Raw genomic sequence first — 24,506 nt, 5'->3', positions numbered from 1 at the left:
CAGTGTTGACCGTCTGGTCATGTCCCTATGTAGAGTCTTCTCTTGTGTTATTGGAAGAGGGTGTTTGCTATGACCAGTGTGTTCTCTTGCCAAACTCTTTTGGCAGGGCAAAGGATAACAGGAAGAGCATCAGGGACTCAGATTCAGCAGCAGGACATTGGTTAGGGCCAGAGCAGGGGCTTAATTAGGGACAGTGTTAGGACCGCAGAGATAACTTCATGGCCTGAGTAAGAGATAGTTCAGGCCGTTAGATGCACTTCAGTGACTTTCTGAGGGACATAGTCAGGGCCTTAGTAATAGGATCAGGGTGTTATTTTGTGACAGCTTAGGCTATAGGGGCAGTATCATGGCCTCACTTAGGGGCAGTGTCAGATTTAGGGACAGGCTTAGGGCCTTCCTGAACTATAGTTCAGGTCTTGGCTAGGGACATGTCTGGGGCTTAGCTAAAGACAGTTTCAAGGCTTCAGTTAGAGATAACTTGAGGGCCTTAAAGAAGTTCAGGCTGTTACTTAGCAACATCTCAGGACCTTAATAGGGCTAGCGTCAGGTTCATAGTTGTGACTAGTGTCAGGGTGTCAGTTAGGGACAGCGTCAGAGACCTACTTAAGTACATATTCAGGGCCTTAGTTATGGATAGGATCATGGCAAAAGTAGGGATATTAAGGGCTATTAGGGACACCATCAGGGCATTAGGATGAGTCTCAGGGTGTTATTTAGAGGCAAAATGAGGATGTTAGGGAAAGAGTCAGAAAATTGGTTACAGACAGTATCAGCCCCTCAGGTAGAGACTTCTTCAAGGCCTTAGTGCCTTGAAGTGAGGGAGTGCATCAGGAGTGCATTTTCAGTGCCTGAGAGAGGCAGTGCATCAGGCCGTCACTTAAATACAGAGTTAAGGGCTTAATTAGGGAGAGTGTCAGGGCCTCAGAGAAAACTTGACGATCTTAGTAAAAGACACTTTAGACCATTTGTCCCAGGGGTATTGTCAGGGTGTTCGGTGTTCGTTACAACCAGCATCAGGGCCTTAGTTAGGGAGAGAGTTAAGAGGACAGACTGGGAAAGCTCAGGTCATCATGAACAGCTCAGGGCCATAGTTAGTGTAGGGTCAGGGCCTGGTAGTGAAATCGAGCAGGACCCTGTGAGGCTCCTGTTTCTTTGTTGGGAATAGACTCCCAGCTCCATGACCTACCCTGAGCTCCAAAGGGCAGATTGGAAGAGGTGCTAATCAGGGAAGGGAGGGGATGCAGAGAGAAGGAAAGAACACTCAAGAAAGAGTATTTTGTCTTGGGTCAGGTCCTGTTTCTGTCCAAAGGGGTACACATAAAAATATCTCTAAACTTTTTGCCCAACTAAGCATCTGCTCCAGCAAAATGGAAAATTGTAGCATTCTTCATTCCAGAGAAGCTCACCAAGAGACCACCTGAGGTCAGATGAAGGGAGTTCAGTCCCGGTACACACCCTAATCCTTACAACAACTCTGCCCTTTAACCATTGCTATAAAGTGAAAGTCGCTCAGTCCGACTCTTTGTGATCCCATGGAATTCTCCAGACCAGAATACTGGAGTGGGTAGCCATTCCCTTCTCCAGGGGATCTTCCTAACCCAGAGATCAAACCAGGTCTCCCGCATTGCAGGTGGATTCTGTACCAGCTGAGCCACCAGGGAAGCCCAAGAATACTAAAGTGGGTAGCCTATCCCTTCTCCAGGGAGTCTTCCCAACCCAAGAATTGAACCAGGGTCTCCTGCATTACATGCAGATTATTTACCATCTGAGCTGCCAGGGAAGCCCATAGCTATAAAACTCCTGAAGAAATCCTCCTGCTTTGGGGCAGTTTTTGAGGGCACGGGTTTTCTGTGTCAGTCTTTGCTAGCAAAGCAGTAAAGCTATGCTTTTCTACTTCACCTGAAACTCTATCTCTGAAATTTGGCTTAGCACAGGTGTAGAGAGGTGGTGTTTTGGGATCGGATTTGGTGCTCAGTGTGGGGCTGACTTGGGGATGGCCCCTGTGGGTCCTCTGACTTGATCAGATGCTCCAAGATTTTCTCCATGCCAGCCTCTTTCAAGAGAGTGGAGGGTTGGAGAATGCCATGAGAGGGCAGATCACCTGGCACTCTTGCCTGGAAATGCTGAGACCCAGTCATACCCCATCTGGCAATTGGAACTCCAGGGCAGGAGCAGACAGTGAAGAGGGACTGGCCTAGCCTTTGCCAAGGCCAACTCTGCCTTGAGGAAGATCCTCTCTTCATCCTGCCTGGACTGTTCCAAATGTCCTACTCCAAGGAATTAATCTGGGAAACCAGGAAAGTAGCACTTGGGGTGTTGCAAGAACTCAAACAGTGTGTGATAACTCACTGGCATGCACTCTGTGGTTCTGTTCAGTTCAGTTCAGTCGCTCAGTCTTGTCTGACTCTTTTCGACCACATGAATCATAGCACGCCAGGCCTCCCTGTCCATCACCAACTCCCAGAGTTCACTCAAACTCATGTCCATCAAGTCGGTGATGCCGTCCAGCCATCTCATTCTCTGTCATCCCCTTCTCCTCCCGCTCCCCAATCCCTCCCAGCATCAGAGTCTTTTCCAGTAAGTCAACTCGTCGCATGAGATGGCCAAAGTATTGGAGTTTCAGCTAAAGCATCAGTCCTTCCAATGAACACCCCGGATTGATCTCCTTTAGAATGGACTGGTTGGATCTCCTTGCAGTCCAGGGGACTCTCAAGAGTCTTCTCCAGCACCACAGTTCAAAAGCATCAATTCTTCAGCGCTCAGCTTTCTTCACAGTCCAAATCTCACATCCATACATGACCACGGGAAAAACCACAGCATTGACCTTTGTTGGCAAAGTAATGTCTCTGCTTTTTAATATGCTATCTAGGCTGGTCATAACTTTCCTTCCAAAGAGTAAGCGTCTTTTAATTTCATGGCTGCAATCAGCATCCGCAGTGATTTTGGAGCCGAAGAAAATAAAGTCTGACACTGTTTCCACTGTTTCTCCATCCATTTCCCATGAAGTGATGGGACCAGATGCCATGATCTTAGTTTTCTGAATGTTGAGCTTCAAGCCAACCTTTTCACTCTCCTCTTTTACTTTTTTCAAGAGCCTTTTGAGTTCCTCTTCACTTTCTGCCATAAGGGTGGTGTCATCTGCATATCTGAGGTTATTGATATTTCTCCTGGCAATCTTGATTCCAGCTTGTGCTTCCTCCAACCCAGCGTTCCTCATGCTGTACTCTGCATATAAGTATGTGCTTTGCTGGAGCAGCTGTGAAGAGATATCCGATGACCAAGGTAAGAGAAACCCAAAGAAGACAATAGGTATTGCGAGGGGGCATCAGAGGGCAGACACACTGTGGTTCTGTAGATTTAGGGTAATCTTGGTTCCCATTTTGGTGGTTCTTCATTCCAGGAAATCTCATCTGGAATGTGCTTCTGAATTGCTTTGAAGTGATCTGTATTTGTGTTTGAAATAACTTCACTCTGTTTGCGCAGGTATTGTATGGCATATTTTAACAGTTCTTTTAGAGTCAGGCCCAAGTGAGGACCAGAGACAGGGTTGACTGAGGATCAGAGTCACGTCAAAGTGAGGCCGAGTCAGGGCCGCAGTGGGGCCCAAATCTGGATGGAGAGTAAACTAAGTAAGTGACACCAGTGTCAGCACAAAGTGAGCAGCAGTGTCAGGAATTGTATGGAAAAATGTCAGGACATAGAACCAGGATCGAAATGTAGTCAGGTCCAGAGTAAGGGCATAGCGAGGACCAGAGTCAGGTGGTAGTGAGGTCCAGAGACGTGCCACAGTGAGGACCCACGTCAGGGAGTAGTGAGCCAGGGTCAGGATGTAGTGGGGAGCAGCAGCAGGCAGAAGAGAGGACCTGCGGGGGGTACCACGGAAACTCGCGGTGGGGGTGGCGGTCCGCGGAGAGGACCCTGAGGGGAGTGGTCAAGCGGTCCTGGGGTGGAGAGTCGTAAGTGGACGAGTGGCAGCGCACAGGATCTGTGGACAGGACCTGAAGGGGGCCGTCTCAGGGCATAGAGAGAGGAAAGAAGTCAGGACCAGCCACGGGCAGTGTCAGGTCCTAGAGAGGAAGACGTCAGGGAGCAGTGAGAAGTGGAGTTAGTGGGTAGAGAAGAAAGGTGTCAGGACATGGTGACAGGCCGTGTCAGTGTACACAGAGAGAAGTAACGGGAGAGTGCAAGGCCCTGTCAGATCCTAGAGAGGAAAGACGTCAGGGAGCAGCGAGAGGCAGCCTCAGGTCCTAGAGAGGAAAATCTCAGGGAGCAGCGAGAGGCCGCCTCAGGTTCTAGAGAGGAAAGACGTCAGGGAGCAGCGAGAGGCGGCTTCAGTCCTAGAGAGGAAAGACAACCGGGAGCCGTGTTAGGGTTAGGTTTGGGGTTAGGGTTACGGATAGGGTCAGATGGGTTAGGGTTAGATGAGTTAGGGTTAGGGTTCCTGACATGGCACCCGTCCCCCTCAGATGCACTCCCGCAGCCTCCTCACCCATGGGCAGGACTGAGCTGACCTAAGAATGTGTTTGTAAGGCTCGCAGAGTGCAGGCCGACATCCAGCCCTAACTCGGGAAATGAGTTCCTTGGAGCAGGCCTCGACGGTGTGGTGCCTGAGGAGCCACACACTAGGACGATAGCGGCCCTAACCGCCTGGGGGTTGAGAGTCACCCCAGGCTGGGAGCTCTGGCTGGGAAGTTACTTTGCAGTGGCAATGGCCCCTAGGGTCCCGTGCCCAGGCAGGGCTGCCACACTCCCAGGGAACATGCAGGCAACCTCCACATGGCTGTTCCATCATGTTTGCTCTGCAGGAGAGAGCTGGCGAGCCTAGGCCTGTCTGCATGGTGCTTGGCTCCTGAATAACAGGCTCCAGTTTCATCCACCTCATTAGGACTGACTCAAATGTATTCTTTTTAATGGCTGAGTAATATTTCATTGTGTATATGTACTACAACTTATCCATTCATCTAGGTTGTCTCAATGTCCCAGCTACTCTGAACAGTGCTGCAATAAACATTGCGGTAAGGGTGTCTCTTTCAGTTCTGGTTTCCTCAGTGTGTATGCCCAACAGTGGGATTGCTGGGTCATATGGCAGTTCTATTTCCAGGTTTTTAAGGAATCTCCACAATATTCTCCATAGTGGCTGTACTAATTTGCATTCCCACCAACAGTGTAAGAGGGTACCCCTTTCTCCACACCATCTCCAGCATTTATTGTTTGTAGGCTTTTTGATGGCAGCTGTTCTGATTGGCATGAGATGGTACCTCATTGTGGTTTTGATTTGCATTTCTCTGATAATGATTGATATTGAGCATCTTTTCATGTGTTTGTTAGCCATCTGTATGTCTTCTTTGGAAAAATGTCTGTTTAGTTCTTTGGCCCATTTTTTGATTGGGTCATTTATTTTTCTGGAATTGAGCTGCAGGAGTTGCTTGTATATTTTTGAGATTAATCCTTTATCAGTTGCTTCATTTGCTATTATTTTCTCCCATTCTGAAGGCTGTCTTTTCACCTTGCTTATAGTTTCCTTCCTTGTGCAAAAGATTTTAAGTTTAATTAGGTCCCATTTGTTTGTTTTTGCTTTTATTTCCATTACCCTGGGAGATGGGTCATAGAGGATCTTGCTGTGATTTATGTCAGAGTGTTCTGCCTATGTTTTCCTCTAGGAGTTTTATAGTTTCTGGTGTTAAATTTAGATCTTTAATCCATTTTGAGTTTACTTTTGTGTATGGTGTTAGAAAGGGTTCCAGTTTCATTCTTTTACAGGTAGTTGACCAGTTTTCCCAGTACCAATTGTTAAAGAGATTGTCTTTTCTCCATTGTATATTTTTGCCTCCTTTATCAAAGATAAGGTATCCATAGGTGTGTGGATTCATCTCTGGGCTTTCTGTTTTGTCCCATTGATCTATATTTCTGTCTTGGTGCCAGTACCATACTATCTTGATGACTGTAGCTTTGTAGTATAGTCTGATTGACTTCCTACTTTTGCATTCCAGTACCCTATGATGAAAAGGACAACTTTTTTAAAATTATTAGTTCTAGAATGTCTTGTAGGTCCTCATAGATTCATTCAACATCAGCTACTTTGGAATTAATGGTTGGGGCATAGACTTCAATTACTGTGATGTTGAATGGTTTGCCTTGGAGATGAACAAGATCATTCTGTCATTTTTGAGATTGCACCCAAGTACTGCATTTTGGACTCTTGTTAACTATGATGGGGTTCTCAAGGCAAGTATATTGAAGTGGTTTGCCATTCAAATGATAGGATACTGAATGAGGAATTCCCCAGGTCTGTATGCTACTGGAGATCAGTGGAGAAATAACTCCAGAAAGAATGAAGTGATGGAGCCAAAGCAAAAACAAGACCCAATTGTGGATGTGACCGGTGAGAGAAGCAAGGTCTGATGCTAAAAAGAACAATATTGCATAGGAACCTGGAATGTTAGGTCCATGAATCAAGGCAAATTGGAAGTGGTCAAACAGGAGATGGCAAGAATGAACATACACATTCTAGGAATCAGTGAACTAAAATGGACTGGAATTGATGAATTTAACTCAGATGACCATAATATCTACTACTGTGGGCAGAAATCCCTTAGAAGAAATGGAATAGCCATCATGGTCAACAAAAGAGTCCAAAATGCAGTACTTGAATGCAATCTCAAAAACGACAGAATGATCTCTGTTCATTTCCAAGGCAAACCATTCAATATTACAGTAATCCAAGAATATGAACCAACCAGTAATGCTGAAGAAGACAAAGTTGAACGGTCCTATGAAGACTACAAGACCTTTTAGAACTAACACCCAAAAAAGATGTCCTTTTCATTATAGGGGACAGGAATGCAAAAGTAGGAAGTCAAGAAACACCTGGAGTAACAGGCAAATTTGGCCTTTGAGCACGGAATGAAGCAGAGCAAAGGCTAATAGTTTTGCCAAGAGAACGCACTGGTCATAACAAACACCCACTTTCAACAACACAAGAGAAGACTCTACACATGGACATCACCAGATGGTAAACACCGAAATCAGATGGACTATATTCTTTACAGCCAAAGATGGAGAAGCTCTATACTATTAGCAAAAACAAGACCAGGAGCTGACTGTGGCTCAGATCATGAACTCCTTATTGCCAAATTCAGACTTAAATTGAAGAAAGTAGGGAAAACTACGAGACCATTCAGGTATGACCTAAATAAAATCCCTTATGATTATACAGTGGAAGTGAGAAATAGACTTAAGGGACTAGATCTGATAGAGTGTCTGATGAACTATGGACGGAGGTTCGTGGCAGGAACCAAGACCATCCCCATGGAGAAGAAATGCAAGAAAGCAACATGGCTGTCTGAGGAGTCCTTACAAATAGCTGTGAAAAGAAGTGAAGCGAAAAACAAAGGAGAAAAGGAAAGATATAAGCATCTGAATGCAGAGTTCCAAAGCATAGCAAGGAGAGATAAGAAAGCCTTCCTCAGCGATCAGTGCAAAGTAATAGAGGAAAACAACAGAATAGGAAAAACAAGAGATCTCTTCAAGAAAATTAGAGATATCAAGGGAACATTTCATGCAAAAATGGGCTCGATAAAGGACAGAAATGGTATGGACCTAACAGAAGCAGAAGATATTAAGAAAAGGTGGCAAGAATACACAGAAGAACTGTACAAAAAACATCTTCACGACCCAGATAATCACGATGGTGTGATCACTCACCTAGAGCCAGACATCTTGGAATGTGAAGTCAAGTGGGCCTTAGAAAGCATCACTACAAACAAAGCTAGTGGAGGTGATGGAATTCCAGTTGAGCTATTTCAGATCCTGAAAGATGATGCTGTGAAAGTGCTGCACTCAATATGCCAGCAAATTTGGAAAACTCAGCAGTGGCCACAGGACTGGAAAAGGTCAGTCTTCATTCCAATCTCAAAGAAAGGCAATGCCAAAGAATGCTCAAACTACCACACAATTGCACTCATCTCACACGCTAGTAAAGTCATGCTCAAAATTCTCCAAGTCAGGCTTCAGCAATACGTGAACCATGAACTTCCAGATGTTCAAGCTGGTTTTAGAAAAGACAGGGGAACCAGAGATCAAATTGCCAACATCCGCTGGATCATGGAGAAAGCAAGAGAGTTCCAGAAAAACATCTATTTCTGCTTCATTGACTATGCCAAAGCCTTTGACTGTGTGGATCACAATAAACTGTGGAAAATTCTGAAAGAGATGGGAATTCCAGACCACCTGACCTGCCTCTTGAGAAACCTGTATGCAGGTCAGGAAGCAACAGTTAGAACTGGACATGGAACAACAGACTGGTTCCAAACAGGAAAAGGAGTACGTCAAAGTTGTATATTGTCACCTTGCCTATTTAACTTATATGCAGAGTACATCATGAGGAACGCTGGGCTGGAAGAAGCACACGCTGGAATCAAGATTGCTGGGAGAAATATCAATAACCTCAGATATGCAGATGACACCACCCTTATGGCAGAAAGTGAAGAGGAACTCAAAAGCCTCTTGAGGAAAGTGAAAAAGGAGAGTGAAAAGGTTGGCTTGAAGCTCAACATTCAGAAGACGAAGGTCATGGCATCTGGTCCCATCACTTCATGGGAAATAGATGGGGAAACAGTGTCAGACTTTATTTTTTTGGGCTCCAAAATCACTGCGGATGCTGATTGCAGCCATGAAATTAAAAGACGCTTGCTCCTTGGAGGGAAAGTTATGACCAACCTAGATAGCATATTAAAAAGCAGAGACATGACTTTGCCAACAAAGGTCTGTCTAGTCAAGGCTATGGTTTTTCCAGTGGTTATGTATGAATGTGAGAGTTGGACTGTGAAGAAAGCTAATCGCTGAAGAATCGATGCTTTCGAACTGTGGTGTTGGAGAAAACTCTTGAGAGTCCCTTGGACTGCAAGGAGATCCAACCAGTCCATTCTAAAGGAGATCAATCCTGGATGTTCATTGGAAGGACTGATGCTAAAGCTGAAACTGCAATACTTTGGCCACCTCATGCGACGAGTTGACTCACTGGAAAAGACTCTGATGCTGGGAGGGATTGGGGGCGGGAGGAGAAGGGGACTTCTGTGGAGCTCAGCAGAGTTGCTTCTGAAAGAAGGAACACAGACTGCATTCTGGAGACTGACAATTTGCTTTATTCTTCAGGCGTTATTATATAGTTTTACAAGGAAGTAGGACTTCAAATGGCAAGCCACTCCAGTACTCTTGCCTAGAAAATCCTATGGACAGAGGAGCCTGGTAGGTTGCCGTCCATGGGGTTGCTACGAGTCAGACATGACTGAGCGAATTCACTTTCACTTTTCACCTTCACACATTGGAGAAGGAAATGGCAACCCACTCCAGTGTTCTTGACTGGAGAATCCCAGGGACAGGGGAGCCTGGTGGGCTTCCGTCTATGGGGTCGCACAGAGTCGGACACGACTGAAGTGACTTAGCAGCTTAGCAGGACTTCAAAAACCATAGCAACATGACATCTGCGGAATGTTGATAACATCAGGTTTACTAAACATGCTGTCTCCACCTCTAAGCTTAATCAGTTTCCCAAGCCCCCAATTTAGCTATTAATCATGGCTCCCAGCATAGTTTTTGATTATCTCAAGGACTGCAGGCACAGAGAATGATCCTTAGGCTAAATGGAAAGAGCAGGGCCTGTTCCTTAGGCTAAATGGAAAGAGCAGGGAGTGTTCCTTAAGCTAAATGCCAAGAATTGTTAAGGGCTGAGTGAGACAGCTTCAAAGGACAAGATGTTTATGAGAACCTTGGAGGAGTGCCTAGTGAGGCCGGCCCTTCACCATTGCCTCTGGTGAGGACCTTCTCCTCTGGCAAACTCTTCCTCAGTTTCTCAACAGACGACAGAGAATGAGATGGCTGGATTTCATCACCGACTCGATGGACATGAGGTTGAGTGAACTCCGGGAGCTGCTGATGGACAGGGAGGCCTGGCGTGCTGTGATTCATGGGGTCGCAAAGAGGCGGACACGACTGAGCAACTGAACTGAGCTGAACTGAACTGTTGACTATGATGGCTACTTCATTTCTTCTAAGGGATTCTTGCCCACACTAGTAGATGTAATGATCATCTGAATTAAATTCACCCATTCCAGGCCATTTTAGTTCACTGATTCTCAAAATGTCAGTGTTCACTCTTGCCATCTCCTATTTGACCACATCAAATTTACCGTGATTACGGACCTAACATTCCAGGTTCCTATGCAGTATTGTTCTTTCTGGCGTTGGACTTTACTTCCATCACCAGTCACATTCAAGCTGGGCAATGTTTTCACTTTTGCTCCGTCTCTTCATTCTTTCTGGAGTTCTTTTTCCACTCTTCTCCAGTAGCATATTGGGCACCTACCAACCTGGGGAGTTCATCTCTCAGTGTCATATCTTTTTGCCTTTTCATGCTGTTCATGGGGTTCTCAAGATAAGAACACTGAAATGGTTTGCCGTTCCCTTCTCCAGTGGACCAGGTTTTGTCCGAACTCTCCGCCATGACCTGTTCGTCTTGGGTGACTCTTCAGTTCAGTTCAGTCACTCAGTCGTGTCCGACTCTTTGTGACCCTATGAACCACAGCATGCCAGGTCTCCCTGTCCATCACCAACTCCCAGAGTTCACTCAAACTCATGTCCATCGAGTAGGTGATGCCATCCAGCCATCTCATTCTCTGTCGTCCCCGTCTCCTCCTACCCCCAATCCCTCCTAGCATCAGAGTCTTTTCCAGTGAGTCAACTCGTCACATGAGTTGGCCAAAGTATTGGAGTTTCAGCTAAAGCATCAGTCCTTCCAATGAACACCCAGGATTGATCTCCTTTAGAATGGACTGGTTGGATCTCCTTGCAGTCCAAGGGACTCTCAAGAGTCTTCTCCAGCACCACAGTTCAAAAGCATCAATTCTTCGGCGATCAGCTTTCGTCACAGTCCAACTCTCACATCCATACATGACCACGGGAAAAACCATAGCCTTGACTAGACGGACCTTTGTTGGCAAAGTCATGTCTCTGCTTTTTAATATGCTATCTAGGCTGGTCATAACTTTCCTTCCAAGGAGTAAGCGTCTTTTAATTTCATGGCTGCAATCAGCATCCACAGTGATTTTGGAGCCCAAAAAAATAAAGTCTGACACTGTTTCCACTGTTTCTCCATCTATTTCCCATGAAGTGATGGGACCAGATGCCATGATCTTCGTTTTCTGAATGTTGAGCTTCAAGCCAACATTTTCACTTTCCTCTTTCACTTTATTCAAGAGGCTTTTGAGTTCCTCTTCACTTTCTGCCATAAGGGTGGTGTCATCTGCATATCTGAGGTTATTGATATTTCTCCCAGCAATCTTGATTCCAGCGTGTGCTTCTTCCAGCCCAGCGTTCCTCATGATGTACTCTGCATATAAGTTAAATAAGCAAGGTGACAATATACAACCTTGACGCACTCCTTTTCCTATTTGGAACCAGTCTGTTGTTCCATGTCCAGTTCTAACTGTTGCTTCCTGACCTGCATACAGGTTTCTCAAGAGGCAGGTCAGGTGGTCTGGAATTCCCATCTCTTTCAGAATTTTCCACAGTTTATTGTGATCCACACAGTCAAAGGCTTTGGCATAGTCAATGAAGCAGAAATAGATGTTTTTCTGGAACTCTCTTGCTTTCTCCATGATCCAGCGGATGTTGGCAATTTGATCTCTGGTTCCCCTGTCTTTTCTAAAACCAGCTTGAACATCTGGAAGTTCATGGTTCACGTATTGCTGAAGCCTGACTTGGAGAATTTTGAGCATGACTTTACTAGCGTGTGAGATGAGTGCAATTGTGTGGTAGTTTGAGCATTCTTTGGCATTGCCTTTCTTTGAGATTGGAATGAAGACTGACCTTTTCCAGTCCTGTGGCCACTGCTGAGTTTTCCAAATTTGCTGGCATATTGAGTGAGGCACTTTCACAGCATCATCTTTCAAGTTTTGAAATAGCTCAATTGGAATTCCATAACCTCCACTAGCTTTGTTCGTCGTGATGCTTTCTAAGGCCCACTTGACTTCACATTGCAAGATGTCTGGTTCCAGGTGAGTGATCACGCCATCGTGATTATCTTCGTCGTGAAGATGTTTTTTGTACAGTTCTTCTGTGTATTCTTGCCACCTCTTCTTAATATCTTCTGCTTCTGTTAGGTCCATACCATTTCTGTCCTTTATCGAGCCCATCTTTCCATGATATGTTCCCTTGGTATCTCTCATTTTCTTGAAAAGACCTCTTGTTTTTCCTATTCTGTTGTTTTCCTCTATTTCTTTGCATTGATCGCTGAGGAAGGCTTTCTCATCTCTCCTTGCTATGCTTTGGAACTCTGCATTCAGATCCTTATATCTTTCCTTTTCCCCCTTGCTTTTCACTTCTCTTCTTTTCACAGCTATTTGTAAGGCCTCCTCAGACAGCCATTTTGCTTTTTTGCATTTCTTTTCCATGGGGATGGTCTTGGTCCCTGTCTCCTGTAGAATGTCACGAACCTCCGTCCAGAGTTCATCAGGCTCTCTATCTATCAGATCTAGACCCTTAAATCTATTTCTTACTTCCACTGTATAATCATAAGGGATTTGATTTAGGTCATATCTGAATGGTCTAGTGGTTTTCCCTACTTTCTTCAATTTCAGTCTGAATTTGGCAATAAGGAATTCATGATCTGAGCCACAGTCAGCTCCTGGTCTTGTTTTTGCTAACTGTATAGAGCTTCTCCATCTTTGGCTGCAAAGAATATAATCAATCTGATTTCGGTGTTGACCATCTGGTGATGTCCATGTGTAGAGTCTTCTCTTGTGTTGTTGGAAGAGGGTGTTTGACAGAATTTCTGACAGAATGTGGTCCACTGGAGAAGGGAATGGCAAACCACTTCAGTATACTTGCCTTGAGAACCCCATGAACAGTATCAAAAGGTAAAATGATAAGATACTGAGTGAGGAATTCCATAGGTCGGTAGGTGCCCAGTATGCTCCTGGAGATCAGTGGAGAAATAACTCTAGAAAGAATGAAGGGATGGAGCCAAGGCGAAACAAATACCCAGTTGTGGATGTGACTGGTGATAGAAGCAAGGTCCGATGCTGTAAAGAGCAATATTGCATAGGAACCTGGAATGTTAGGTCCATGAATCAAGGCAAATTGGAAGTGGTCAAACAGGAGATGACAAGAGTGAACGTCGAAATATTAGGAATCAGTGAACTAAAATGGACTGGAATGGGTGAATTTAACTCAGATGACCATTACATCTACTACTGTGGGCAGGAATCCCTTAGAAGAAACAGAGTAGCCATCATGGTCAACAAAAGAGTCCGAAATGCAGTACTTGGATGCAGTCTTAAAAGCGACAGAATGATTTCTGTTCATTTCCAAGGCAATATTACAGTAATCCAAGTCTATGCCCCAACCAGTAATGCTGAAGAAGCCGAAGTTGAACGGTTCTATGAAGACCTACAAGACCTTTTAGAACTAACACCCAAAAAAGATGTTCTTTTCATTATAGGGGACTGGAATGCAAAAGTAGGAAGTCAAGAAACACCTGGAGTAACAGGCACATTTGACCTTGTAGCACGAAATGAAGCAGGGCAAAGGCTAATAGAGTTTTGCCAAGAGAACGCACTGGTCATAGCAAACACCCTCTTCGAACAACACAAGAGAGGACTCTACACATGGACCCTACACAGCATGGCTCATAGTTTCACTGAGTTAGGCAAGGCTGTGGTCCATGTGATCAGTTTGGTTAGTTTTCTGTGATTGTGGTTTTCGTTCTGTCTGCCCTCTTAAGAATAAGGATAAGAGAGTTATGGAAGCTTCCTGATGGGAGACAATGACTGTGGGGGAAACTGGGTCTTGTTCTGGAGGGCGGGGCCATGCTTAGTAATCTTTAATCCAATTTTCTGTTGATGGGGAGGCTGCGTTCCCTCCCTGTTGTTTGGCCTGAGGCCTGAGTGTTTTGTTTTGTTTTTTTTTTTACCTTATTTCATACATTTATTTACAGTTTATTGTCAACATGCATTAGTTACATAAAGTGAGCAATTATGAATAATCAAAGTATAATTATGAAGATTCAAAATAGATATTCAACCAAAAAATACAACCGTAAAAGCAGGTTAACTCATGCATACATTGCAGCATAGATGCAGCAGATATTTCAAAGGACAGCAAGTGCTTGCTTTTTTATTTGAAGATGGTGGCCATATCATACACTAGAATGCCTCAGTTTATCAGTGCCTGAGAGCCAAAATTCATTTGTAAAAATGTTTTTCACATTGACACTGTTGTAAAAGATATGTTTTCCGGAATTAAGCCTCCTCTCAGGCTTCTTGCCAGTTTCTAACACCTAAAAACTGCTACAGAAAGTATTATAAATGTAACTACGCTGATTCTTAAAGGTTAAAAAAGTATCTCTCAAAATAATTTAAAAGAATTATTGCAAACAGTAATGCTGGTGCTCTCCCAGATTTACTCCAGCAGGAGCATATCTGCTTCTACTTCTGCAGCCTTGCCACACTGCCATCACTCTGCTTGCTTCCTTCCCTGGTTCTTCTACTGGTAGCTCCACCCTGGCTCCAGGCAGCTTTGTATCTTCTAATGGTGCCTGCTCCCAAAGTCTTGGTCTGAAGCTCAGTCCCACATAGGCCAAGACTCAGGACACTCCCAACACTGATGAGGCTTGGGGGGCTCCACCTCCAGCCAAGATACACCTCTATACTGGTTGCCACAGTTCACATCAGGGTGAGCAACTCTCACCATCACCTTCTTTCCCAGCAACAGTTTGGAGAAGATTTTGTAGACAAAGTTCCAAAACAACATTATTGCTGGCAATCCTGTGTATGTCACTGCTGCTGTGTCCCTGGATGTTCTCTAGACATTCCCTGGAGGGGGCCTTTGGAGAAGAGCAGTCAGCAAGAGACCTGGGAGAACCCTAGGACTTGACCAGAGAGAATGGGGCCATACTTAGAGCTTCCAATCCAGCATGTAAGCATCTTAGAAGTCATCACTCCATCCCAACAAATAAAAAAGCAGAACAAACTGAAAAATCAACAGTTCCTCTTAGATCTATCAGAGAAGTGAGGATGTTACTGAAAGCTCGGCCTCTCTGTACTCTGGTGCTGAATCAAATCCCAGGGAAAGAGTTTTGGGTGAAGCAGAAAAGGATAGCTCTATTGCTTTGCCAGGCTAAGACAGATACACTGTGCTTCTGCATTGAAAAACTACATGTCTCAGGCCTGAGTGTTGACCCAGCTTCCACCAGAGACTCCTGGACTCTCACGGGTAAGTCCAGCTCAGTCACTGTGGCGACACCGCTCCTTTCTCCTGGCTCCTGGTACACACAAGGTTCTGTTTGTGCCCTCCGAGAGGCTGTTTCCCCAGTCCTGTGGAAGTTCTGTAATCAAATCCCACTGGCCTCCAATGTCTAATTCCCTGGGGGTTCTCCATCCCTTTGCCAGATCCCCAGGTTGGGAAATCTGTTGTGGGTCCTAGAACTTTCTTAACACTGCGAGAATTTCTTTGGTGTAATTGTTGTGCAGTTTGTGGGTCATCCACTCGGTGGCTTTGTGGTGGGGCTAATGGCAACCTCCTCTAGGATGGCTTGTGCCACATGCTGCATGACCCAGGTCTGCTGCCCCCAGAGCCCCTGCCTCCGCGGCAGGCCACTGCTGACCTGCAACCCCGCAGGAGACCCTCACGCGCTCAGAGGCTGGTCTGCGCAGTCTCTGTGGGCTTCTGGGTCCTTATGCCACGTGGTGCCTGACCCAGGTCTGCTGCAGCCAGAGCCCCTGTCCCCGCAGCAGGTCGCTGCTGGCCCGCGCCCGGCAGGAGACCCTCACGTGCTCAGAGGCAGGTCTGCGCAGTCTCTGCGGGCCCCTGGGTCCTGGTGCGGAGGTTGTGTTTGAGCCTCCGCGCGTCTCTGCCCGGCAGGGGGTTTGATTCTAAGCACGATTTCGCCTCCCTGCCGTCTTGTTTGGGCTTCTCCTTTGCCCTTGGATGTGGGGCGTCTTTTCTCGGTGGATCCAGCATTCTCCTGTCATTGCTGCTGTTGTTTCGCAGTGAGTTTCATTTTGGAGTTCTCGCAAGAGAAGGTGACCACACGTCCTTCTACTCTGCCATCATTCCCCTTTTAAGTTATTACAAATGTTGAGTGCAGTTGCCTGTGCTATACAGTAGGTCCTTGCTGATTATCTATTTTGCTTTAGTTTTTTAAATGTTGATTTCACTTGTTTATTTCATCTATTTTTGGCTGCACTGTCTTTGTTGCTGCGCATGGGTTTTCTCTAGTGTCAGTGAGTGGGGGCTACTGTTCCTTGCGATGTGAGGGCTCCTCATTGCAGTGTCTTCTCTTGTTGTGGAGCACAGGCTCCAGGGTGTGCGGGCTGCTGTGCCTGCAGCACGTGGCTCAGCAGCTGTGGCTCCCAGGCTCTCGATGTGAGGGCTCCTCATTGCAGGGTCTTCTCTTGTTGTGGAGCCCAGGCTCCAGGGTGTGCGGGCTGCTGTGCCTGCAGCACGTGGCTCAGCAGCTGTGGCTCCCAGGCTCTCCCGCACAGGCTCAGTAGCTGACTGAGAAGCCCTCACACTGCAACCAGGAGAAGCCCCCACGCCTCAACTGGAGGAGAGTCCACGCAGCGCAGAGACCCGGCGCAGCAAAAATAGACAATAAATGAATAAATAAAATTATAAAATAACAGCAGCAATAACCCCCACAGAAATCAGAGCTGGTATCAGGTAGCCCGGTATTTAGGTCCATTTGTCTCTAGTTCATTGCACTGCTGCTTTCTTTCTGAAATGCAAAAGGAAAGAACACTACAAGGGGTGGTCTGTGCGAAAGGCAAGCACCGGGGTGTAAGTAGCATGGGGTTAGAGGAGACTAGGTGCAGGATGTAGCTCAAGCAGACTTAGGGAGCAGAAAAGCAGACTTAGCTACAGAGTGCAGATTAGGAGCAGTGAAGGAAAATCTAGGAGGGATCTGGCCTGCTCGCTGTTCTCTTTATCTTCTTTGTTCTCAGGAAAGAAAAGAAAATCATTTCTCTCTTTTCACTGTGAGAGGGTAACAGGGAGGAAGGCCAGGGGTCTCCAAAAGGAGGAAATAGCCTGCAAGTGTCAGACATTTTAATCTCTCTTAAGCGGCAGAAGGAAACAAACTAGCGACATTGTTTTCTTTTCTTTACAAATTTAAAAGGAGGTTTCTCTTAAAATACTGTGTTGTCATAATGACACCTGGTTTCACCTGAAGTTAACTATTCTCATACCTGAGTTAACCAATGCATTTTTCTTATGGAAATGTTGGTCTTAAGCTATGTTAATGTACTATGCATGAGGTGGCCAAAGTATTGGAGTTTCAGCTTTAGCATCAGTTGACTCACTGGAAAAGACTGATGCTGGGAGGGATTGGGGTCCGGAGGAGACGGGGACGACAGAGAATGAGATGGCTGGATGGCATCACCAACTCGATGGACATGAGTTTGAGTGAACTCCAGGAGTTGGTGATGGACAGGAAGGCCTGGTGTGCTGTGATTCATGGGGTCACAAAGAGTCGGACAGAACTGGGCGACTGAACTGAACTGAACTGAATGTACTATGCATTTACCCCAGACTCTGTCTTCAAGTCAGTTCCACCTAACGGCTCAGAACCTACTTGACAAACCAGTATGTTATACTCAGATATTTTTCCCCTAGTCTATGTAAATGAAACTATTTGTATGGTAATCTGCCCTTCTACAAGATTCAGGTCAATCGTTTTATGGCCCGGGATGAATCGTCTGGTGCCAAGATTATCCCAAAATGCATCTTATGGGTGAGGGGCCTGTTTGCCATTCTGAGTTTTAAGACATTCCTTTCTTTCATTAAGAGACTGCTGCTGCTGCTGCTGCTAAGTCACGTCAATCGTGTCCAACTCTGTGTGACCCCATAGCCCACCAGGCTCCCCCGTCCCTGGGATTCTCCAGGCAAGAACACTGGAGTGGGTTGCCATTTCCTTCTCCAATGTGTGAAAGTGAAAAGTGAAGTCGCTCAGTCGTGTCCGACCCTTAGCGACCCCACGGACTGCAGCCTACCAGGCTCCTCCATCCATGGGATTTTCCAGGCAAGAGTACTGGAGTGGCTTGCCATTGCCTGCTAGTGACTATATAACATCCAACTGAAGACTAGCAGGGGGTACTCTTTCTGTCCCCTTCTGATGCTTATGTCAGACGCTTTCTCTGTCTCCTTTATACTTTAATAAAACTTTATTACACAAAAGCTCTGAGGGATCAAGCCTCGTCTCTGGCTCCGGATTGAATTCTTCTCCTCAGGAGGCCAAGAATCCCGGCGTCTTTTCATTCAACCACAACCTGTCAACTGCAACACTGATAGAAGCAACTTAGATAAGAAGGAGTGGCCTTCAGGAGTCCAGCCTCATTCTCCAGTTGCTGTATAAAAGCAGTGAGTTTGAGACATCACCAGGAGAAAATCAGACATTTAATAACTTGTCTACCTCCTGTATATAGGGGAACAATCCAGGAAACCTGAGTCACTCCGTGAAATTGTTGTAGCCATGCATTCTGGGAAACAAACTCACTCAGAAGGACAATGCAGATAGTGGAGTGCAGTTTATTACACCAGCGGGCCCAAGGCAGAGTCTCCTCTTAGCCAAGGACCCTGACCAGCATTTGTGAATATCTTTTATATCACATGTGTATGTGTCTGAACTCACCACTCCAAATTCCTTGAGACTTACATAAACCAAGGAAAATACAACCCCAATAACGCTATCATTCACGTGCTATGTCCTCATGTGCTCAAACAGTCAAAGAATTAGCCAATAATCAATAAACCTGAGGTTACACTCCAATAGATACAGAAAAATTTACGGCCTGTCTGGAGGAAGGGGTGATTAGTGTATGTTTTCTCTTAGGCGATGAGTAACCTCGATACGCTCTTCAAGGTTTCCCTGTCTGGAGGGGGTCTTATCCTTCTGTTGTTGTTTTCGTAGGCACTAAACACAGAGTTGAGTCCACTGAAAAGATGGTCGAGCATGATCAGCATAAATAGGCCTAAGATGGAGTCCAGGCCCTATGAATTCCTTCTTCAAAATGTCCAAAGCTATCACCTCAAGCATGATCTTTAGAGAAAAATAAAAGAAAGACCTTGAGGAAAGGGGGAAGCATGTTATGACAGGTTATCATGAAAACATAGTAAAGAAATGTATGATTGTTGCAGATTTAAGTCAGGACCTCTCCACTGATAAGAATTACTTGAGAGTTACTCGTCATCTACTTCTGGTGCAAAGAGGGATAGGCCTTAAATATGTAGAGTTCTCTGTTGTAAATGTCCTTCACAAAAGGGCAATTGCTACTTAGTTTTCTGAGATTTCTGGGTTTTTTTTCTATTTTATTTTATTTTTTTTTTGCAAACAAAAATGTTTATGGATTTTCCAAACATAAATAAATGAAATAGTGTTTAGGCAGTAGGGCTCATGCTGATGGCTAGCAGGAAGTAACAGAGTGTTATCTATTTGGAAAAAATTGATAATGTACAAACAACAAGCCCAAATTATGGACTGTAGCAGTTTAATCATCACTGCCATTTTTCTTACTTCCAAAATAAAGCCTTGATTAAACCATTTATACCCTATATTACTCACACCTTTACTTCAGAGATTGAGGAACTATGTACTACAAATGAATTTATTTTCACCATAGGGATAACATATTGTACGTCTCTGCCAATGTTACTTGAAAACCGTCCATGTCAAAACAATTTGACAGCAGATATAAACAATAAATACGCAATGATCTTTCATTACAGTCCTTTAAAGACGCATGTTAATTCATGCTGTTAACCTTAGGTTCACAGTGCATAGAATCCAAATATGAGCAGTTGGGGTGACTTTCAGAGTATGTTGGATCCCTCACTTTATTTATAATCCCACTCTAACCGTTAAGTTCATGTCATAGGCCCTATCACGCATTAATCATTTAGTGGCAGAAGTTAATGAAATTTTTTCCTGTTACAACGTCCATTGCCGGAATGAACGTCCCAAAACCACCAAGGAAGTCATTGTTATTGCACAATACATGAGGACCTGTAACTTTTCAAAAGCTTAAAAAAATAAAAATAAAAAATGGAATTATATTTGACATTTCCTGACACCTGCATTAATACTGTATGACTAATCAAAGCATGTCAGGTGCCTGGACTCAACCAGCGATCAACATGCGCCCTGAATGCACACGAGTAAAAATGCAGTCAAAGGAAGCAGTCTTCATTGCCTATAGGTCACTTCCAGCCAAAGGTTAACGTTCAAAGACTGAATGATCAAAGTGCTCATTTTCTCAGTAGGACTATCTTCTGCTAGGAGGATGAGAACAGTGGCATCAACAAGTATCATCATGATACCACTATTTTGTTTCCTTTGGATTCTTGTTACATGTTCGAACATAAAAGGAATTATCTGATGGTCGTCTCTTTTCTTTGCAGCTGGAAAGCATGCTAATAATGCTAAGACAAACTGACTGGACTGAGAGCGCTGGGGACCAGTCTTCTGTTAGAATGGATAAACAGATATGACCATTGCTATAAACATGAGGATGAACAGGAATATTTTCACCAGTAAACATGACCTGAGGAGAGTCAAAAGGATATCGACTACTAAACTTAAATAGAAATTGAAATTTTTCCCTTTCATATAAGGTACCTGGTGTACCCTCCATGTCTACAATCCACTGTGTAATTGAATTTTGAACACTCTTTTCATTTAAAGTCATTCCAGGAGGTGGGTCATTTTGCAAAGCCAACAGTTCTTTCTGTAATCGTTTCAAAAGAAATAACTTGAATCCAGTTGAATATTATCAAACCTGATGGCTCCTCATCGTGGATCTATACAACTTCAAAAACAAAACAACCTGCATTGACGCCATGATGGAACCAACCCCCGGAGGCCGGTGAGGCCAGAGACGCAGGGGGCGGAGCTGCCGTGCTCGCGTCACGCCGCGGGGGCCCAGCATCCTTTTTTTTTTTTCTATTTTAAAAGTTAGACTGAAATAATCCTTATGTCAAAGAGGCATATTTTGGGGTGGCATATTCTACTCATCTTATCATGGATGTAACCCACTTTGCTTATGCTTTCATCAATTGAAGGATACTTGATGTTTTTCCCAATTTTTTAGCTATTATGAATAGTGCTGCTATGCATAATTATATCCTTGTTTGAATTTGGGATAAGTTTTCAAAGCAGTTGACAACACTGAACACGATTGTTGGATCCAGTGTCTTGGCTTTGGAGAACACTGCCCAGCTGTGTTATAAAGTGGCCGTACACACATCCCACCAGCAGTGAGGGAGACTTCTTGTTCCTCATCCTCCAGCAGTGGATATTGTCACGTATATGGAGTTTAGTAGTCCTGATAAGTGCGGTGTGATACCTCATGATTTTAACTCAGTGTTCCCTAGTTCAGTTCAGTTCAGTGCTCAGTCGTGTCTGACTCTTTGCGACCCCATGGACTGCAGCACGCCAGGCCTCCCTGTCCATCACCAACTCCCAGAGCTTGCTCAACTCATGTCTATCGAGTCAGTGATGCCATCCAACCATCTCATCCTCTGTTGTCCCCTTCTCCTCCCACCTTCAATCTTTCCCAGCATCAGGGTCTTGTCAAATGAGTCAGTTCTTCGCATCAGGAGGCCAAAGATTTGGAGCTTCAACGTCAGTCCTTCCAATGACTATTCAGGACTGATTTCCTTTAGGAATGACTGGTTTGATCTCCTTGCAGTCCAAGGGACTCTGAGGAGTCTTCTCCAATTACCACAGTTCAAAAGCATCAATTATTTGGCAATCAGCTTTCTTTATGACCCAACTCTCACATCCATACATGACTACTGGAGAAACCAAAGCTTTGACTAGACGGACCTTGGTCAGCAAAGTAATGTCTCTGCTTTTTAACACATTGTCTATGTTGGGCATAGATTTTCTTCCAAGGAACAAGCATCTTTTAATTTCATGGCTGCAGTCACCATGTGCAGTGATTTTTGGAGCCCAAGAAAACAAAGTTTCTCACTGTTTCCATTGTTTCCCTATTTGCCATGAAGTGATGGGACTGGATGCCATGCTCTTAGTTTTTTTAATGTTGGCTTTTAAGCCTACTTTGCACTCTCCTCTTTCACTTTCATCAAGAGGCTCTTTAGTTCCTCTTCACTTTCTGCCATAAGGGTGGTGTCATCTGCATCTCTGAGTTTATTGTTATTTTTCCTGGCAATCTTGATTCCAGCTTGTGCTTCATCCAGCCCAGCATTTCTCGTGATGTACTCTGCATGTAATTTAAATAAGCAGGGTTGCAATATACAGTCTTGACATACTTCTTTCCCAGTTTGGAATCATTCCAGTGATCCATGTCCAGTTCTAACTGTTGCTTCTTGACCAGGATAAAGTTTTGCAGTAGGCAGATAAGGTGGTCTCGTATTCCCATCTGCTTAAGAATTTTCCTCAGTTTGTTGTGATTCACACAGCCAAAGGCTTTAGAATGGTCAATGAAGTAGAAGTAGATGTTTTTCTGGAATTCTTTTGTTTTTTTATGATCCAGTAGCTGTTGGCAGTTTGATCTCTGGTACCTCTGCCTTTTCTAAATCGAGCTTGAACATCTGGGAGTTCTTGGCTCATGGACTGTTAAAGCTTTGCTTGGAGAATTTTGAGCATCACTTTGCTAGCATGTGAAATCAGTGCAGCTGTGTGGTAGTATGAACATTCTTTGGCATTGCCCTTCTTTGGGATTGGAATGAAAACTGACCTTTTCCAGTCCTGTGGCCAGTGCTGAGTTTTCCAAATTTGCTGGCATATTGAGTGCAGCACTTTCACAGCATCATCTTTCAGCATTTCAAATAGCTCAGCTGGAATTCCATCACCTTCACTAGCTTTGTTCATAGCAATGCTTCCTAAGGCCCAGTTGACATCACACTCTAGGATGTCTGGCTCTAGGTGGGTGATCAAATCTTCTGGGTCATTAAGATCTTTTTTGTACAGTTCTGTCTATTCTTGGTTATCTGGGTCATTAAGATCTTTTTTGTACAGTTCTGTCTATTCTTGCTGCCTCTTCTTAATATCTTCTGCTTCCGTTAAGTCTATACAATTTCTGTCCTTTATTAAGCCCATCTTTGCATGAAATGTTCCCTTGGTATCTCTAATTTTTTTTGCATATATTCGAGTATTTTAACTGGGATGGGTGGAGAATGTTCAGGAGCAGCTAGCCTAGGGATCAGGCAGCGTTTACTTCAAGATGCCACTGCATGGTCCCCCAGCTTCCCACTGAGGAGCCTCCTTGTGGGAGTGGGGATATGGGGTTGGGAGGGTGGAAGGGCTTCTGTCTGCACATAAGTCCCCACCCCCAACCATCTTCAGAATTGCTCATTGGTGTAGCAAGCATCCTAATTGGGTTTTCACTTGTGTAACTGGTGGGTTCTTAATGAGCAATGTGAACAGTGACATTGAATGTCCTCAATCAGGACTAGATACTTACTATGCCACATACAGGTGTAAGAACCTGGGGAGGCATGTGCAGCCAGTACCCCTAGGGACAGGGTTCAGACTTGACCCCTCAACAGTTTGGGGTCCATCCACTGCTTTAGCATTTCTGAGGGCCCAGTGCTGACTCTAAGGGTTCTGTTAACCAGCCTCCATCTTCCTTTAGCGAGACCCACACTTCTAGGATCCTACAGAGCAGGTCCTGTGTGAGTTCTCTGTGGCATCTCTAACAAACGACCACATGTTGGGTGATTTAAAGCAATAGGAGTTCATCCTCCCCCAGTCCTGGAGACCGGACACCTGAGATCAAGGTGGCGCAGGGCTGAGGTCCCTCCAGAGGCTCCAGAATAGGGTCCTTCCTGCCTTCTCCAACTATGGGGCTCCAGGTTTCCCGGGGCTTGTGGCCCCTCCCTCCCACCTCTGCCTCCATCTTCACTAGGCTTCTTGTCTGTGTCCTCTTCCATCTCTTGTAAGGACTCTGTCAGTTGGATTGAAGGTCAGCCTAATCCTAGATGACCTCACCTTGATATCCTTAACTACATCTACAAAGACGCTTTTCCCAGATATGGCCCTGTTCCCGTGTTCTGGGGGGACACATCTTTTGGGGCCAACATTCACCCCATTATCTGTATAAAATAACCCTTATTTTAGGAGATCACCACAGACCCATATAGGCGGGCACAGACAGAGGCCACACACATGGAGTGTAGAGAGAATGAGGATCCTGGAGTCACCTGGAACAGATCAAAGCCTCGCTTCATCAGGTGAGGGGAATCACAGGGAGGAGCGGGGCATGGTCTTGTTCAGGCTTCAAAAAGACCATGTTGGGTGGGATGTGAGACGCACCGTGAGGGCAGGGAGCTTTGTAGGGCCTGATGGAGGGATTAGGCTTGGGCCAGGGCTGTGGGTGTAGAGGGGAATTAGTGTGGGGGTTGGCCATATGCCCTGGAGAAGGAGCTGACAGTCCCTGGGGCACAAGGAACTGGGAACCTGGGAGGCCTCCGTGTTACTGAACCAAACTTGA

The 24,506-nt window shown here is 45.1% G+C and overlaps 1 pseudogene; it reads right to left on the bottom strand.

The window, feature by feature from the left end:
* Window positions 1-20,067: 20,067 nt before the first annotated feature.
* Window positions 20,068-20,819, bottom strand: LOC148774455 (ubiquitin-conjugating enzyme E2 W pseudogene; annotated as a pseudogene).
* Between the last annotated feature and the right edge of the window lie 3,687 nt (window positions 20,820-24,506).

Source organism: Moschus berezovskii, chromosome 21 (genome assembly GCF_049115385.1).
Source record: "Moschus berezovskii isolate FMDL1 chromosome 21, NW_MosBer_1.0, whole genome shotgun sequence".
Classification (NCBI taxonomy): domain Eukaryota; kingdom Metazoa; phylum Chordata; class Mammalia; order Artiodactyla; family Moschidae; genus Moschus; species Moschus berezovskii.
The sequence above is the reverse complement of the archived record's forward strand: the minus strand, read 5'-3'. Positions and strand labels throughout refer to the sequence as shown.